Here is a 16,398-nt window from a genome sequence, read left to right on the forward strand (position 1 = left end):
AAACAAGTATATGATTTAGACAGAAAGTGTGACATCATATGTAAGTTAAGATAGCATGGAAGAAATTACCTGTCAGATTGATCTATGAATAGGGGAAAAGAGAATATATTAAAAAAAAAAAAAATGGAGTGGTTCACTGGTCAATTTTGATTACATAAAATTTAAAAGATTTTTTCATAAATAAAACCAATACAATTAAAGTTAATAGAGAAGTAAATTAGGGAGAAAAAAATCTTCAAAATAAACCTCTCTGATAAAGGCTTTATTCAGAAAATATATAAAAGTCAAATTTACAAAAATAAGTCATTCCCCAACTGATTAATGGTTACAGGATTTGAACTGGCAGATTTCAAGAAATCCAAGTCATCAGCAACCATAGTTTTAAATGTTCTAATTCGCTCATAATTAGAGAAATACAAATTAAAACAACTATGAGGTATCAACTTACCAAGTATGCTGACAAAAATGGAAAATGATAAATAAGAAGAGGATATGAAAAAATGGGTACTTCAATTAACTGTCAACCTAGCTGTGACCTGACTCAACAATTCTGGAAAGCAATTTGGAACTATGATTCAAAATTTATTAAACTATGTGTTGTCTTTTGACCCAGTAATACTGCTACTACCCTAAACAGATCAAAGAAAGAAGGACCCATGTATACATAAAGATATTTAAGGAAACTTTTTGTGGGAGCAAAAAATTGGAAACTGAGGAGATACCCATCATTGGAAAATAGATAAACAAATTGAATGTAGTAAAATACTATTATGCTATAAGAAATAATGAAAGAGATGGTTTCAGAAAAATATGGGAAAACTTGTTCAAAGTGATGTGAGCAGAACCAGGTGAATTTTTTTAAAAAAAAAACAATAACATTATTGTAAAGACAATCAATCCTGACTTAGGAACTCTGATCAATACAACGACCAGCCACATTTCCAAAAGACTAATTATCCACCTCCAAAGAGAAGTGATGGACTCAGAATACAAATCAACGCATATTTCATTCCGTTCTTTTTTGAATATGGATAATAAAGGAATTTGCTTTAGAAGGTTATACTTATATTGTTTTTCTTGTTTTCTCAATGGGTAATAGACAGGGAGGTAGGAAGCAGAGAATTTGGAACTTAATATAAAATACAATTGAATTTCTAAAAAGAGACATTAGATCAGTGAAACAGGCTAGATATGGAAGAATAAGGAACAAACTTAAAGATCCAGTGTCTCAAATTAACATATTTGTCAACCTATTTGATGTGAATTGCTAAGAAAAGTGAAAAGCAATACAAAAGCAATGATGTTTAGATGATCTCTCTCTTTTTTTTTTTTTACAACATAAGCAGAAAAACGCAAAATAGATGTTACCCAAAAGTTAAAGATGTTACTATAAAATTTTTTTTAAAGAAACCTAGATCAAGTGCTTTTAACAGCTATGGCTATGGAAGGTGACATAATCAAAAAAGAAATAGATGTAAACACAAAAGATAAAAGAGACCATTTGAATTTTAAGAAACTGAAAAGCTTTTGTATAAGCATAATTAACACATCTTAGATAAGAAGGAAAGGAGATATGGAAAAAATCTTTGTATCATAAATCTCTTTAAAAGATCTGATATATAAGATAAACAGGCAGCAGAAAGAAATATAGGACCAAAACTTATTGCTAATAGTTAAGCAGTCAAAAGAAAAGAATAAATTTTAATCAAAAGAATTAGAAACTATTAACGATCATATGAAGCACTGTTCCAAATTCCTAATAATTCCAAATAATCCAAGGAGGTCACTGATAAAAAGAAAGTCCCCATAAACACCAAAATATATATGCAGTAGCAAAGAACTAGAAACAAAACTGAAGTCTGATGACTGAGAAATGAATAAACAAATTAAAATACATACATACATATATACAAAACTGTAAATATAATGAAGACAGAAAAGCTGGGAAAGACATGAGCAAATGCAAAGTGAATTAAAAATACTGTACATAATAACTTACAACAATGTAAATGGAAAGAATTACCACAAAATAACTGAAAGCGAATATTACAAAATTATAAAAAGTTTGACACATTCCCTGATGACTTGAGTAGAGTCCACAGGCATGGAGCACTGAATAGTTTAGTTATTCTTTCCATTTCTCTTTAGATAATTTTGTACTATGGGATAGGTTTCTAGGGGGTAAGAATACAGGGAGAAATTTAGTCAATGTAAAACCAAAAAGATATAAATGAAATTTTTTTTTTTTAAAAAGGTATGCTATGCTCTGAAAAAACATAATGTGAACAGAAATTTAATTTATAGTCATAACTTTTTAGAAATTAAAAACAAAAAACAAGCTGAAAATTTAAAGTTCCCAACATTCTCTGGATCATGAGTTCTTATGACAGAAAAAAAAGTGGAAATGGGTACCAACATATTTTGTATACATTTTTAGTCTGCTATTCCCAGGGACTTAGTTAATAAAGATGAAAATTTTGCTTAAGACTGGTAAAAAGAAATTAAGTCGTAAGTGCTTATGATGATATGCAAGAGAAAAACAATAAATGATTCATTTAGTCACACTCAATGTATTCTTGAATATTCATCCAAAACAGTGATTATTCAATATATAAAATTAAGAAAAATTACCAATCACTTGGGTTTTTTAAGTAAATATGCAAAAGGCACTTTAAAAACACACCATCAAATCACTAAAATAACAATAAAGTAGAGATGAATGGGAAGTTATCAATTTTGAGTTTAAGTGAATTTTTATCCACTGACAATGGGAAGGGGTAAGAAGAACAGATTATCATAAATATAAAACAATTTAGAATACATAATGCAAAGAACTCAACTAGGAAATAAGGCATCTAGATTCATATCTCTGATAAAAAGAAAGTCTCCATAAAGACCAAAATGTTTATCAAAAATATCGTATCATGTGATATCATATATCAAAATATATGAGATTCATACCTCAGCTGTGCCATATAAATTAGCTGTGTGACCTAAGAAAAGTATTCTAACGTCTCATTCTCAATTTCTTATTCTTTAAAAACAAAAGGGGGGAGGGGAGTGTTTGAACTAGATTCTCTCCAAAATTTCTTCCAGTTCTAACTTTTTCTTGTATTTAAATGGAAAGAAAAAACTATCTGGAAAATTCCACTCATTCAACAAAATTTATTAAGGACCTTAGCTTCAGGCAGGTTACAAAGAAGTCAAAGACAAGGTCTTAACCAGTTTTGACAGCTATACAAAATGTACAAATAGGCAATCCCTGAATCACAGACACTTCTCCCATATATCAAATGGCTGCTGTAAATCAGCTTTCTTGTCATTGTATACCTTGCCTTCCACTAAAAATGAAGAAGGCTTTCCTTGACATTGCTTTTAAGGCCCTCCCTTCAGTTTCCTCCACATTTCCATGCTGTCAAAGACATCAAAGAATACTGCTCTTAGAGTAGACACCAAACCACTGAAATTCCCTAGCCATTTCCATTACCTTGCTTGAGGGCTCATGACACAGAAGGTATTTAGGCTTCCAAGAGACTGTTCAAGATTCATGTTTAGTTTAAGCTACATTATGGATTAAAAAGAATTTTGTGGAAAGGATGAAGAACAACTATTTATAACATATCAATAGAAAAATGTATTTTGAGTTTCAAACTACCAATTGACAAGATAACTTTGGAAATAAAGCATGCTTATAATTTGATATCACTTATGTATCAAACAAAACAACATGAGAGGATTTATAATCAAATTCATGACTAGGTGATTTGTTGTTCAGTCATGCCCAACTTTTTGTGATCTTGTACGGGGGTTTCTTGGCAAAGACATTGGGGTGGTTTGCTACTTCCTTCTCCAGTGAATTAAGGTAAAAAAAAGTTTAAGTGACTTACTATTTATCCATAGCTAATATGTATCTGAGTCCGAATCTAAACTCAAGTCTTTCTGATTCCAGGCCCAGTATACTATCTATCCACTGAGGCATCTAGCTGACTCCAAAGCAAATAAAGGTTAAGTAGCTTACCCAAGCTACTTAGAAAGTAACAGTTTGAGATTAGATTAGAATTCAGGTCTTCCTGATTCCAGTGTGCTGTCCACTGAGTCATCCTGCTGCCCCAGGACTAGCATCTAATCAACCAACAAATATTAAGCCTACTACAAACAAAGCACCATGAAATGGCCTATAAAGGACAACAAAGATTTTTTAAAACACATTCCCCAACCTCAAGGAACCTATAATCTATGCAGAAATTATGAATGTACATACTTAAAAAGTTAAGTGACTGTACATGTCAAGAGTACAAGAGATATTAAAGGCAGCATATGGTAAATCATAAAATCATAGAGACAAAAAAAAAAACTTGGGAGTTCATCTAGTCCAGTCCTGATCCAAAGCACAAATCCCATCTACAGCAATTAATGAATTCAAGCCATCTAGTCATGTGTCCATTAATCATAATGTAATAGGAAGAGCCATGAACTGATTTAGAATCAGAGAACCTAGGTCTGAAGCTACTCATTAGCTGTGCATGCTTAGGCATGCCAATTAATTTCTCAGAGACTATTTTGTCTTTTTGTAATGGAGATAAAAATACTTCTACAGATTATACAGACAAAATATATAAACCTCAACGTAGTCATATAACTTTGACCAAATCACTTCACTACTCTAAGACCTCAGTTTCCTAATATATAAAATGAAGAAGATGGTCCTTTCTAATTCCAAAATCTGCAATTATATGAGCCCATGGTAGCACTTCTAATTTTGAACCACTTAATTGTTAGAAATGTTTTCTTTGTGTTGAATTAAAATCTACCTCCCTATAACTGTTTTAAGTCTGTCCTTGTCTAAGAAAATTAGTGATACAGCGTTATAAATTTGGAGAACTGAAGATGTTCATGAAGATGGTGATATATGGATAGCAATACAAAAAGAAAGAAGCCTTCTTACTAAGGGAAATGACCTATCAATCAATCAATAAACATTTATTAAATATCATTTACATGTCAGGCACTGTGCTAAGCACTAGGGTTACAAAATGAGGCAAAAGACAGTCCCGAACCTAACAGAAGCTTACAATGTAATGATCAATGACATGAAATATTGTAGAAGTCAAGGAATTAATATTTGATGATACTAAGAATACTGCTTCACTAGAGTGCAGGAGACATTGTAGAGAGTTATGGAAAGTATAGTGGGAAAAAAAACTGGCAACAATCAATATCCATAAAAGCACTGATGCATAAATTAGCATGGGGTGTGGTGAGGAAAGTAATGAGATGATCTCAATGAAAGAGGGTCTCTTCATTCACTCACTCATTCATTCATTCATTTTACCAAATGACTTCTACATTCAAGGCACTACTTGTGTTGAGGAGCAGCTGAAAGAAGTTTAAGTAGATGAGGCCAAGTCAATTAGTTGCAAGGGAACCTGGAGTGAAAGGTTGAAGAATGTGAGGTTGATTGTGAAAGCACTTGAGAACTAGCTAGGTTCCTGTAGTGAATAATAAAGGTAGGAAAAGAAACAGAGATTGTTAACAGAAGTTTACTTTAGCAACAGGAATCCAGGAGCTCTAGAGGATAGTTTAGGGAAGAGAGAAACAGATGGCAACAAACAATTAGAAGGCAATTTCAATCTAAGGTGGTGTTTTGAAAAGTGGAGATGACTATCAAATCTGAGAATTATTTAGAAACAAATAAGTATGTATGTGTTATTAACTGAAATATGAAAAATATAATGCATCAAAAGGCAAAGAATATTGTTAAACATTACAAAATAAAAAAAAAGGCAAAGAATATTTTTAAGTAAGAAAATACACTTGTAAATTTTGAAACACTTAGTAAACTCTAATTTATACTATTGTATTGAGTAGTGATCAATCACTATTCCAGAAGACTAATGATAAAAGAATGCTACATACCTCCAGACAAAAAGGTAACAGACTAATGCATAGAATGAGAAAATATTTGAACATGATCAATATGGAAAATATGTTTTGCTTGACTATACTTCTTTGTTGCAAGGATATTTTTCTTCCTTTCTCTTTCTTTCTTTCTTTTGGAATAGTAGGGATTTTTCAAAAAGGCATGGTAATTAAAAATAATAAAATGTAATTTTAAAAATACATCTGTAATTTATCCCTCCTAAACTCACATTTTAACTGCTATGACTCAACCACCATAACTTCAGAAAATCTAGGATCACTCACTGAGGCATCAGAGAAGAAATTTAGGGGAGAATCACTTAAATGTATTTATTTAAATGAATCTGCTATTATTTTCTTTGAAACAAGTTAGTAAAGGTAAAATATGTCACTTAAAAAGGTACATTCCACCGCTTTTTCTAAGGGAAGAGAGATTGTTCATCTTCTGGAAAAGGAGGAGATACAGGGAGAATATAAAGTTCTCATCTCTCTTCTGAATCTTGGAGGAAATGATCACAAATCTGAATAATCAAACAAAGGAATCCAAATTTCAATGCAACATATTTCAGGCAGCTTTAACGATGGATAAATTTTAGTGAATACCCAAGCAAGTGAAAGGCTGAGTGGGAAGAGAAAAAATAATTATTTAAAAACAAAATGTCAAATAAAATAAATAAATAAATGCAGCTATCTCTTTCCTAAGAAATCAAAACCCAGTGGATTCTTGATTTGTATGTGCGTTCGTCCTTTGCTGCCAAAGAAGACCATGCCATCAGAGAAATAACAACATGACTTGCACTTGACTTTGTTTTGAGTGAGGGAAGGGTCTGCAGGTCACCATCCTCACTTCTCCTCCAGAGCCATCTGAATCCAGTGACCACATATTCATCAGGATGACTGGAGATGACCCAGGATGAGGCAGCTGGGGTTAAGTGACTTGCCCAAGGTCACACAGCCAGTGAGTGTCAAGTGTCTGAGTTGAGATTTGAACTCAGGTTCTCATGACTCCTGCACTGGTACTCTATCCACTGTACCACCTAGTTTCTTGATTATTCATTGTACATATAATAACCTTAATTCAGAATTCACCACCTCACTTGTTAGGACTATATACAATACTGAATTAAATGTGTACGTAACAACAACTGTCCTTTAGTACCACTTAATAATCTAATAAAAATAAATCAAATAACATAAAATATATTAAAAAGTCAATTTCTTTAATTACTAACTTAACTGATGGAATTATGAAGTGATTGCACAAATCTGTTCAGAGGCTGTTTTCTCATTTTGTAACAGAGATAAACCTAGTACAATGTCAGAAACTCCTTTTTCTAAGTATACATACAATATATAGAAAGATCACCCACTGGTTATAATACTGTTAGTCTAACAATAAGCCAAACTTGAAACAAACCCATTCATCTTAATTCTAAGTGCCACAAATATACTATGTTCATGTAAAATGATGTATTCTAAATACATAAATTTTCAAATGTCAATTTATGAGGATACTGTTTCAAAATTCAAAAGAGCTATAAGGGCAAAGTCAAGATGGTGGAGTAGAAAGACGGACTTGCTGTAGCTCTCCTTCCACAGCCCATGAAATACCTGTAAAAAATGACTCTAAACAAATTCTAGAAGCTACGACCGACAGAGTGAAAGAGATTTCCAGCCCAAGGCAGAAAGGAAAGGTCTATCACACGAGGCTCAGAGTGGAACACAGCCCAGCCTTGGATGCACTGCATGGTAAGAATAGGACTGGAGCAGGCTTGAAGGCACGGAATGAGGGGTAGCAGCTGCGATTCCCAGATTTCTCAACCCACAAATACCAAACACAACTTCAATGGTCAGTGAGAAAGCTCTTTCACCTGGGTGAGAAGGGAGCAGGATCCTGCCCTAGCCCCAGCCCCAAGCTTTACCAGTGCCCATCTTTGGAGCCCTCAGTTTAAAGATCCTGGGGGAATCAAGTGGCTGATCTGGATCTCAGACTTCAGTAGCAGCCCTGGGATGAGGAAGAGAGCTGCTGTGGTGGAGCTGGTGGAAGCTCTGGAAAGGGAATTCTACTCAGAGATTCTGAGCAGAAAAGCTTGTGGTTGCTTCCAGACCAGAGGGAAGACCAGGAAAGGAGTATATTGTGCCACCTTGAAGGAACTGAGAACCTACAGGTCCCCAGAGTATACCCTCCTCTTGACAAAGGACTCAAAAGTCAAGTAACTAGCTGGGAAAAAGTCCAAAAAAAGGGGAAAAAAATAAGACTATAGAAAGTTACTTTCTTGGTGAACAGGTATTTTCTTCCATCCTTTTGGATGAGGAAGAACAATGCATACCATCAGAGGAAGACATAAAAGTCAAGGCTTCTGCATCCAAAATCTCCAAAAAAAATATGCAATGGTCTCAGGTCATGGAAGAGCTCAAAAAGAATTGTGAAAATCAAGTAAGAGAGGTGGAGGAAAAATTGAGAAGAGAAATGAGAGCAATGCAAGAAAATCAAGAAAAGCAACAGCCTGCTAAAGGAGACCTCAAAAAATGCTGCAGAAAATAACACCTTTAAAAATAGACTAACTCAAAAAATGGCCACAAAGGGAATGAGGTCTGTGCTGTTCATGTGTCTGGGTAATGTTTGTCATTCACTTATAACAGAAGCAGTTTTTAGGAAACTTGTAACTGAGCAAAATATTTCAGATAAGTGGAGGATAGATAGTGTAGCAACATCTACATATGAAATAGGAAACTCCCCTGATTATCGAGGGCTCACCTACATGAAGAAACATGGCATTACCATGAATCATATTGCCAGGCAGATTACCAAAGAAGATTTCCTGACCTTTGATTATATACTATGTATGGATGAAAGCAATTTGAGAGATTTGAATAGAAAAGTTAATCAAGTTAAAAACTGCAAAGTTAAAATTGAACTTCTTGGAAGTTACAATCCACAGAAACAACTTATTATTGAAGATCCATATTATGGAAATCATTCTGACTTTGAGACTGTATATGAGCAATGTGTGAGGTGCTACAAAGCATATTTGGAAAAATCCCATTAAGGCTCATACTTATTGCTAAAGGTCAACAGTGCTTGACAGACTTAAAAATGATGTATGTATATCAGTTGATGTGTTATTAAAGAGTAACAATATGCTACATTTTGAGACCATCATTGTTTCTTCAATTTATTTAATGTTCACATACGTTCTAATTTTAAAAGGTAATGAAAATCAGTCAATAATTTTGAAACAAGACTATTTGATTAAATCTCTTGTAATTGTGAAACTAGGTAGAACTTCCAGTCTCTGCCTCAGATTTTAAAAATGAATTATATAGTGGAAACGCACTAAAATTTGCATGTGAAAACTAAATACCTCAATAACACAATCATTCATTAAAAATGTTTGATAGAGTTTTACTTTGCTATAGCTTCATTTATGTCTAATTGGGACCTTTAACAGGTAAAGAAAACATATACCTTTATGTTCTAGAAGACAACAGAAAATAATTGAGATCACTGTGAGTAGTTAAAGAAAAATTTGTTTTAGTGTCTTAGCAGTAATTTGATGGCAATAATTTAACAAAGAAATATTCTTTAAGTTCATCTTTTACCATATTTTAATATTTTAGCTGTCTATTAAAATAAACATATGCCCTGCCATGGGAGTTTGTAATGTGAATTTTATACAGTTCCTCTTTACAGTGAGGGAATAAGGGGAAGTTACCTATGTAATTATTCTTTAGGACCTTATTAATCTCTTGATCTTTATATGGGGGGGTCCCAAAAATGCTTTTGGGACACCTTGTATATAAGGACTTTGTTTTAAAGAAAAGTCAATTTATTTTCCTTTGACTTCCATCGTCTCCCTCAAATTTTAGGTTTATAATAAATAAACAACAACATTTTACTATTTTATATCATGTAGACTTTTATTTTATCAGTTTGAGATGTTATTTTGCTTTCAACATCACCTGAAACTTCAACTATACACAAGCATGGGTAATGAAATAAAGTGAACATTTGAGATCAAAAGGAGCAATAATTACAATATAATACAATATGATTAAAATATAGTACCTAGAGAAATTTGGAGTGTGTTAATAGATTTTCATTCATAAGTGTTTAACGGATTTGTAGGATATATATAATATCACATTGAAGGGACTGTGCTCTTTAATTCATATGGACATTTCATAAAATTTAATTGTTTTCAAAATAAACAGAAATTTGCAAAAAGGAAAAAAAACAGACTAACAAATGGCAAAAGAGGTCCAAAAAGCCAACGAGGAGAAAATGCTTTAAAAAGCAGAATTAGCCAAATGGAAAAGGAGGTTCAAAAGCTCACTGAAGAAAATAGTTCTTTAAAAATTAGAATGGAGCAGATGGAAGCTAATGACTTGATGAGAAACCAAGAAATTACAAAACAAAACCAAAAGAATGAAAAAATAGAAGACAATGTGAAATATCTCACTGGAAAAACAACTGACCTGGAAAACAGATCCAGGAGAGACAATTTAAAAATTATAGGACTGCCTGAAAGCCATAAGCAAAAAGAGAGCCTAGACATCATTTTTCATGAAATTATCAAGGAAAACTACTCTGATATTCTAGAACCAGAAGATAAAATAAATATTGAAAGAATCCACCAATCACCTCCTGAAAGAGATCCAAAAAGGAAAGCTCCTAGGAATATTGTAGCCAAATTCTAGAGTTTCCAGATCAAGGAGAAAATATTGCAAGCAGCCAGAAAGAAACAATTCAAGTATTGTGGAAATGCAATCAGGATAACACAAGATCAAGCAGCTTCTACATAAAGGGATCAAAGGGCTTGGAATATGATATTCCAGAAGTCAAAGGAACCAGGATTAAAACCAAGAATCACCTACCTAGCAAAACTGAGTATAATACTCGGTCAAAAGAGAGAATAGAATAAATGGGGGGCAGGATAGGATGAAGGGAAATGTAGTGTTTTACAACATGACTGTTATGGAAGTCTTTTCCATGACTAATCATGTATGGCCTATATTGAATTGCTTGCCTTCTCAGTGGGGATAAGGATGGAGGAAGGGAGAGAAGTTGGAACTCAAAGTTTTGGGAACAAATGAAAAGAATTGTTTTTGCATGCAACTGGGAAATAAGAAATACAGATAATGGGGTACAGAAATCAATCTTGCCCTACAAGAAAAGAGAGAAGATAGGGATAAGAGAAGGAAGGGGTGTGATAAAAGGGAGAATAGATTGGGGAAGGGGTAATCAGAATGCATGGTGTCTTGGGGTGGAGGAGGGGAGAGATGGGGAGAAAATTTGGAACTCAAAATCTTGTGGAAATGAATGTTGGAAACTAAAAATAAATTAAAGTTTCAAAAAAAGAGTTACTAAGGAAACAGATTATATAAAAAAAATTAAAAGTTATTGCTAACAGAAAAAATGCAATCATTCTCCAATCATATAAATTCTTTAGGAGGCAAACATCTTCAACTTAATGGATAAAGATGTAAAACAATGGCACACAGAGCTAAACAAAAGGCCAACATTTAAAATCAATTTTCTGGATTAAAATTGATCTTGAATAGTTTTCTCATTTATAATGAAAGATTTTTTTTTTGTTCACCCATTTCAAAACTGCTAAGAATTAAAGCTGAGAGAAGCAAAAATGCCTGTTTCAAGTGGTGACCCTTGAAATTTCAATAAAAATAAAACTTAATATGAGTAGGAAATAAAAGATTTTGGATTTGTCTTGAAAAAAAAAGAACTATCATTTCATCACTGTGAGTATTTCTTCCTGCAATGTAAATCATCACCCCTCAATATCTTAGGATAGTCTCCTAAGTCACTTACAATAAAAACAGAACAAAACAAATTCATCAGGTGGCTAACCTTCTCCTAAGTTCAAGCTTAGGAATGCTAGATCCTAAATGACAAAACAGTTTGTCCCAATGTCTCCACTAGAAGTTTTTCTGGTTGGGTAGGAAATGTCAGAGCTTATGCTCCTCTACCAGAGCCTTAGAGAACCTTGGAGCACTCACTATGATTAAGAATCAGAGGACATATTTAGGGCAGAATCACTTTTACGCGTTTACTTAAATGACAGCATTGTCATTTTCTTAGAAATAAGTTAGCAAAGGCATAATATGTCACTTTAAACAGGTACATTCCACTTCATTAGCTAAGGCACAAGGAAAGGTTCATCTTATGGAAAAAGTGAAGATACCGAGAGGGTAGAGCGTGCTGTTCTCTTTTCTGCACCTTTTAGCAAAGTAGACAAGACAGAAGGCCTAATCAGAATATTCTTTTTCCTTCATAAACCTTTCCTTCATAACTTTAAAGCTTAGAATCAAAATATTTTTCACCTCAAATCCCAGTGTTGAACTCCAGAAATACCCCTAACTGCTCACAGTAACAAAGGGAAGGACTGAATTGCAAATTAACTCAAAGACAACAAAATTATGCCCTTATAAATATTGTTTTACAGGCATAAAACTGTCTATTGTCATTAACTTTCAAAATTACTTTTTACTTCGCCAGATCATCTTTTACCCATATGAGTAATTCACTATTGTAAATCTTATGCATCTTAGGTTTCTACTACAGGGGAACAAAGGATTTGTACTTGGCCCTGTACTTTCTTAACATTTTTTGACATGCTCAATAAAGCTACAGATGACCCAAACTTGGGGCAGATCATTAACACATCAGATGACAGAATCCAGAGGTAGCTTAACAGGGTGGAGTGTTGGGCTAAATTTAATAAGAAATTCAATAGGGATAAATGTATTGGATTGAAAAAAATCAATTCCACAGGTACAATATAGGGAAGGCATAGTTATAAAGCCACTCACTTGAAAAATATTCATTGAGAGTTGAGGGGACTACAAGTTCATTAAGAGTCAGTAGTCTGATGTAACAGAAAAAAAGTTAATGCTTCCAGCACCTGGACCACTATGGGCATCTTCTCCACCCCACCCCACCCCTACCTCCCCAAGTATAGAAAGAACAATGTTAAACTGAAGCGAATCTAGAGAATAGCAACCAGGAAGGTCAAGAGCTTTGAATCTATTATGGATTAAAAGCACTGGGGGAATGTTCAAATTGGAGAAAAGAATATTAAAAGGAAACATGTGGAAAAGGGATTAGACTTTGTTCAGTTTGGCCCCAGAGTATGGACCCAGGAGCTAATGGTAGAAGGTGCAAGGAAACAAATTCAGATTTAATGTGAAGAAAAAGTTATTAATCACTGGAGTTAACCAAAATTAAAACAGAATTAGTAGAGTCCACCTCACTCAAGGTGTTCAAGCAAAGTCTGTCTGACTAATTATCAGGTATATAATAAATAGTAAGGATACTTATTTTTTGCATGAATTAAGCTAGATGGCCACTGAGTACCTCTCCTCCACCTAAAATTGTGATTTTCTATAAGTAAACTTGCTAATTCATACTTCAACCACTTGAGAAGTGTAGAAAACAATACTTGTTTTGAACCATTAGTGATGATTTAGTTGAAATTAGATTGTTTCACTACAATGATGGATTGTACACTACACTATATGGATTAAATAAAGAATATAAAACACTTTGTAAGTCTTAAAAGACTACAATAAAAATTGATTATCATTATTATCATCCTCCACTTATATTGTAGAGACTGGGTCACATGCATAGCTCTTTTCTTTACAGAATTCTACCATTTTAGGTTACAAAGAACATGTAAATTGGTATAAATAAGTCAAGTCTTTGCCTTCTGAGGTTGTAGAGAAATGAGAGTGCCTACCACTTTAACTCTCTGGAAAGCCCAGACTGTGTATTTCCCCTTTTTTAATTTCCCACAAAGCTGTGGAATTTGGCTCATTTTATCGTTCCATCTACAACACCTCCTCATCCAATTCCAAGGATGAAAATTTACTGCTTCTTCCCTTCTCTGAAATAAGCATACAAACCTTCTTTAGGTTTCTTAAGGGCTTTCACTACTGGAAGACAGAAGGAAATAAAAAGGTAGAATGAAAAAATATAAGAATTCTTTAAATGCCATTAATAGACCTTTCACTGACCCATCTCTTAATTTGATTTAAGGAGCTAAAACTTATTTTTCAACAATCAGTTTCCTCAACCTTAAAATGGGGGTAATAATAACACTTATCTCCCAAAGTTGTTGTGAGGATCATATGAGGTATCTGTATATAAATGCTAGCCATTATTAATATTATTATGTAGGTGAGATGCAGACTATAACTAAAGTTTGTAAAACATCAAAAACTATTAAGTACAATCAATCAGCAATTATTATTCTCTTCTATTACTTTCAATTTTTCTTGCCCCTGTGGATCAACAATCATAAAGAAGCCTCATCTTGTTTCCTCTAACCTTTCAATAAACTCTACAGACCCCAGAATGCAACAAGAGGGACATGAATGGCCCTTATGTACACACAAAGGATAAAAAAAATTCCTTCACATTTAAAAGATAATTCTAAATTGATGTCTCAATCTAAACAGTCCTCTGGATTGGGAAGACAAGTCAAATGTCAATTTTCATAGAGATAAATTATCTTTTTCTTTCCCTTTATTTATCAATTGATGGGCTATGAATTATATCCACCTGTGCCTCAACTATAATCCAAACTGGTAGAGAGGCTAAATAATGAGCCAGTTTCCTTATTCTCAGTTACCTGGGAGTTTGCATTGAGTTTACAACATAAGTAAGATAAGAATCAGTTAAATTTTAACTAATTGTCTATATTTCTATCCGCTGATATCAATCTGAAATGGACCTTTCTACTGAGATGAAACTTTCAGCTCTTATTCTGAAAATGGTCATTTCTACTCTAGTAGTTTCATGCTTAGGTATCATACTAAAAGAATCATAATGTGGTATGATGGAGAGAGAACGGATTATGAGTCAGACCTGGTTCTTGTAAGAAATCTATCTTCATCTCAGTTTCATCACAGCAAAATGAGGAAGTTCAATTACATTCCCATTATAAAATTAAGTAGCACCACTGCTATGTTCTCTGTATCCTAAGACAATTTTGTTAGCAATTAAATATTTAAAATAGGAAAAAAAAATGAGCCTAAATGGATGACCACATATCTAATCTTTTAAAATTAAAGGACAGGTGATACCATATGCCTTATAAAAGACAATAGCTTGGTACAAAAATTTGCCAATTTGAAGGTCCATGTAAAACACTATATAGTCTTGACAATTCAGTCTGTTCCTACTTCCGAAATTTTTTAAAATAATGAAAGATGCAAACTAAAAGAGGTTAAGGAAAAACTGTTTAAATATACCCAACCAAACCAGGAGGTCTAGGTTTAGACTGCTTTACCTGTACACTTTTTTTAATTGCTTGAGGATTTTTTATAGAAAATTTTATGTAAAAAAGAAAATACATAATGAATTGCTTTCCAAGGAAAGATGATGGGAGATTCTTTGGCCCAGAAGAGACTACCAAATTATGATTTAAAAAATCCTTAATCTGACTTTAAAAATTTTAAGCTGATCTACTGAACAGTTTTTCAAGATTTTGCTAAAACAATATTAATCTGTATATTTTTTACAATTTAAGTATAATTTAGGTCATTTAAAATCTATTAGGTGTTTACCCTTTTCTGAAAAAGAAAGCTCATTAGCACTGAACTGTTATAAGTATTTTAGTCAGGGCAGTAAACAGAAGAGGAACTAGATTTGTTTCACTTGGTCCTGGAAGACAGGACCAATAAGTGGAAGCTGCAAAGAGGCAGACTTCAACTGGGCAGAAAGTAAAACTTCCTAACATTTAAAACAAACCCCAAATTAAATAGGCATCCTCAAAAGGCATGAGTTAACTATCACTAGAGGTCTTTGGAGTTTGGATGATCACTTGTCAGAGATATTTTAAATGGAAATGAAACTTTGGATAGGAATTTGGCATCCTTTCAAATCTGAAATTCTATAATTAAGGGGTATGCTACTTTGGGGACATAAAAATACCTCAAATTATTCTTTTAGGGTAGTAGAATATCATATAGTTATAGTGGCCATATATTACCAAAACAAAAATTGGGATGCATGAAACAAACTTCAAATAACTTCTAACTACAAAGTCACTAGTATTTGAAAAATATTCACCTTAACATCTTATGATGCAATCCATTAATTTTGCCTTGCTACCAATTGTAACTGACATGGACCGAGAAATATTCATGGATTTTACTATTAGAAATATTGTGCCCCAAAACTGTCACCATCATCGACTATGTCATGTCCTCCACTACTTGGTTGCATAACTATAGGTGTTTTACAGAGGACTAATATGAACATATTTTCCTGACTCACCTTTTTCCACACCCCCACTGTGGCCCCAGTCACGTCTAAACCATGTCACCTGCACTTTGGCTATCCTCCTCATTCTGTTCCCACCAGAATTTAGACTCTGTCCCTAGAATCTTGAAGTCTGACAGGTGAACTTTGGCTTTATTTTGCTTGAAAACAGGCCTCCATGTCACTTCTGA

The 16,398-nt window shown here is 33.4% G+C and overlaps 1 protein-coding gene and 1 pseudogene across 9 annotated transcripts in view; one reads left to right on the forward strand and one right to left on the reverse strand.

Annotated features, from left to right (window-relative positions):
- Nucleotides 1-16,398, reverse strand: part of GPHN (gephyrin) — a 749,523-nt gene that overhangs the window by 613,069 nt on the left and 120,056 nt on the right. The window lies entirely within an intron of this gene.
- Nucleotides 8,416-8,969, forward strand: LOC140517914 (low molecular weight phosphotyrosine protein phosphatase pseudogene; annotated as a pseudogene).

The sequence above is a fragment of the Notamacropus eugenii genome, chromosome 1 (genome assembly GCF_028372415.1).
Source record: "Notamacropus eugenii isolate mMacEug1 chromosome 1, mMacEug1.pri_v2, whole genome shotgun sequence".
NCBI lineage: Eukaryota > Metazoa > Chordata > Mammalia > Diprotodontia > Macropodidae > Notamacropus > Notamacropus eugenii.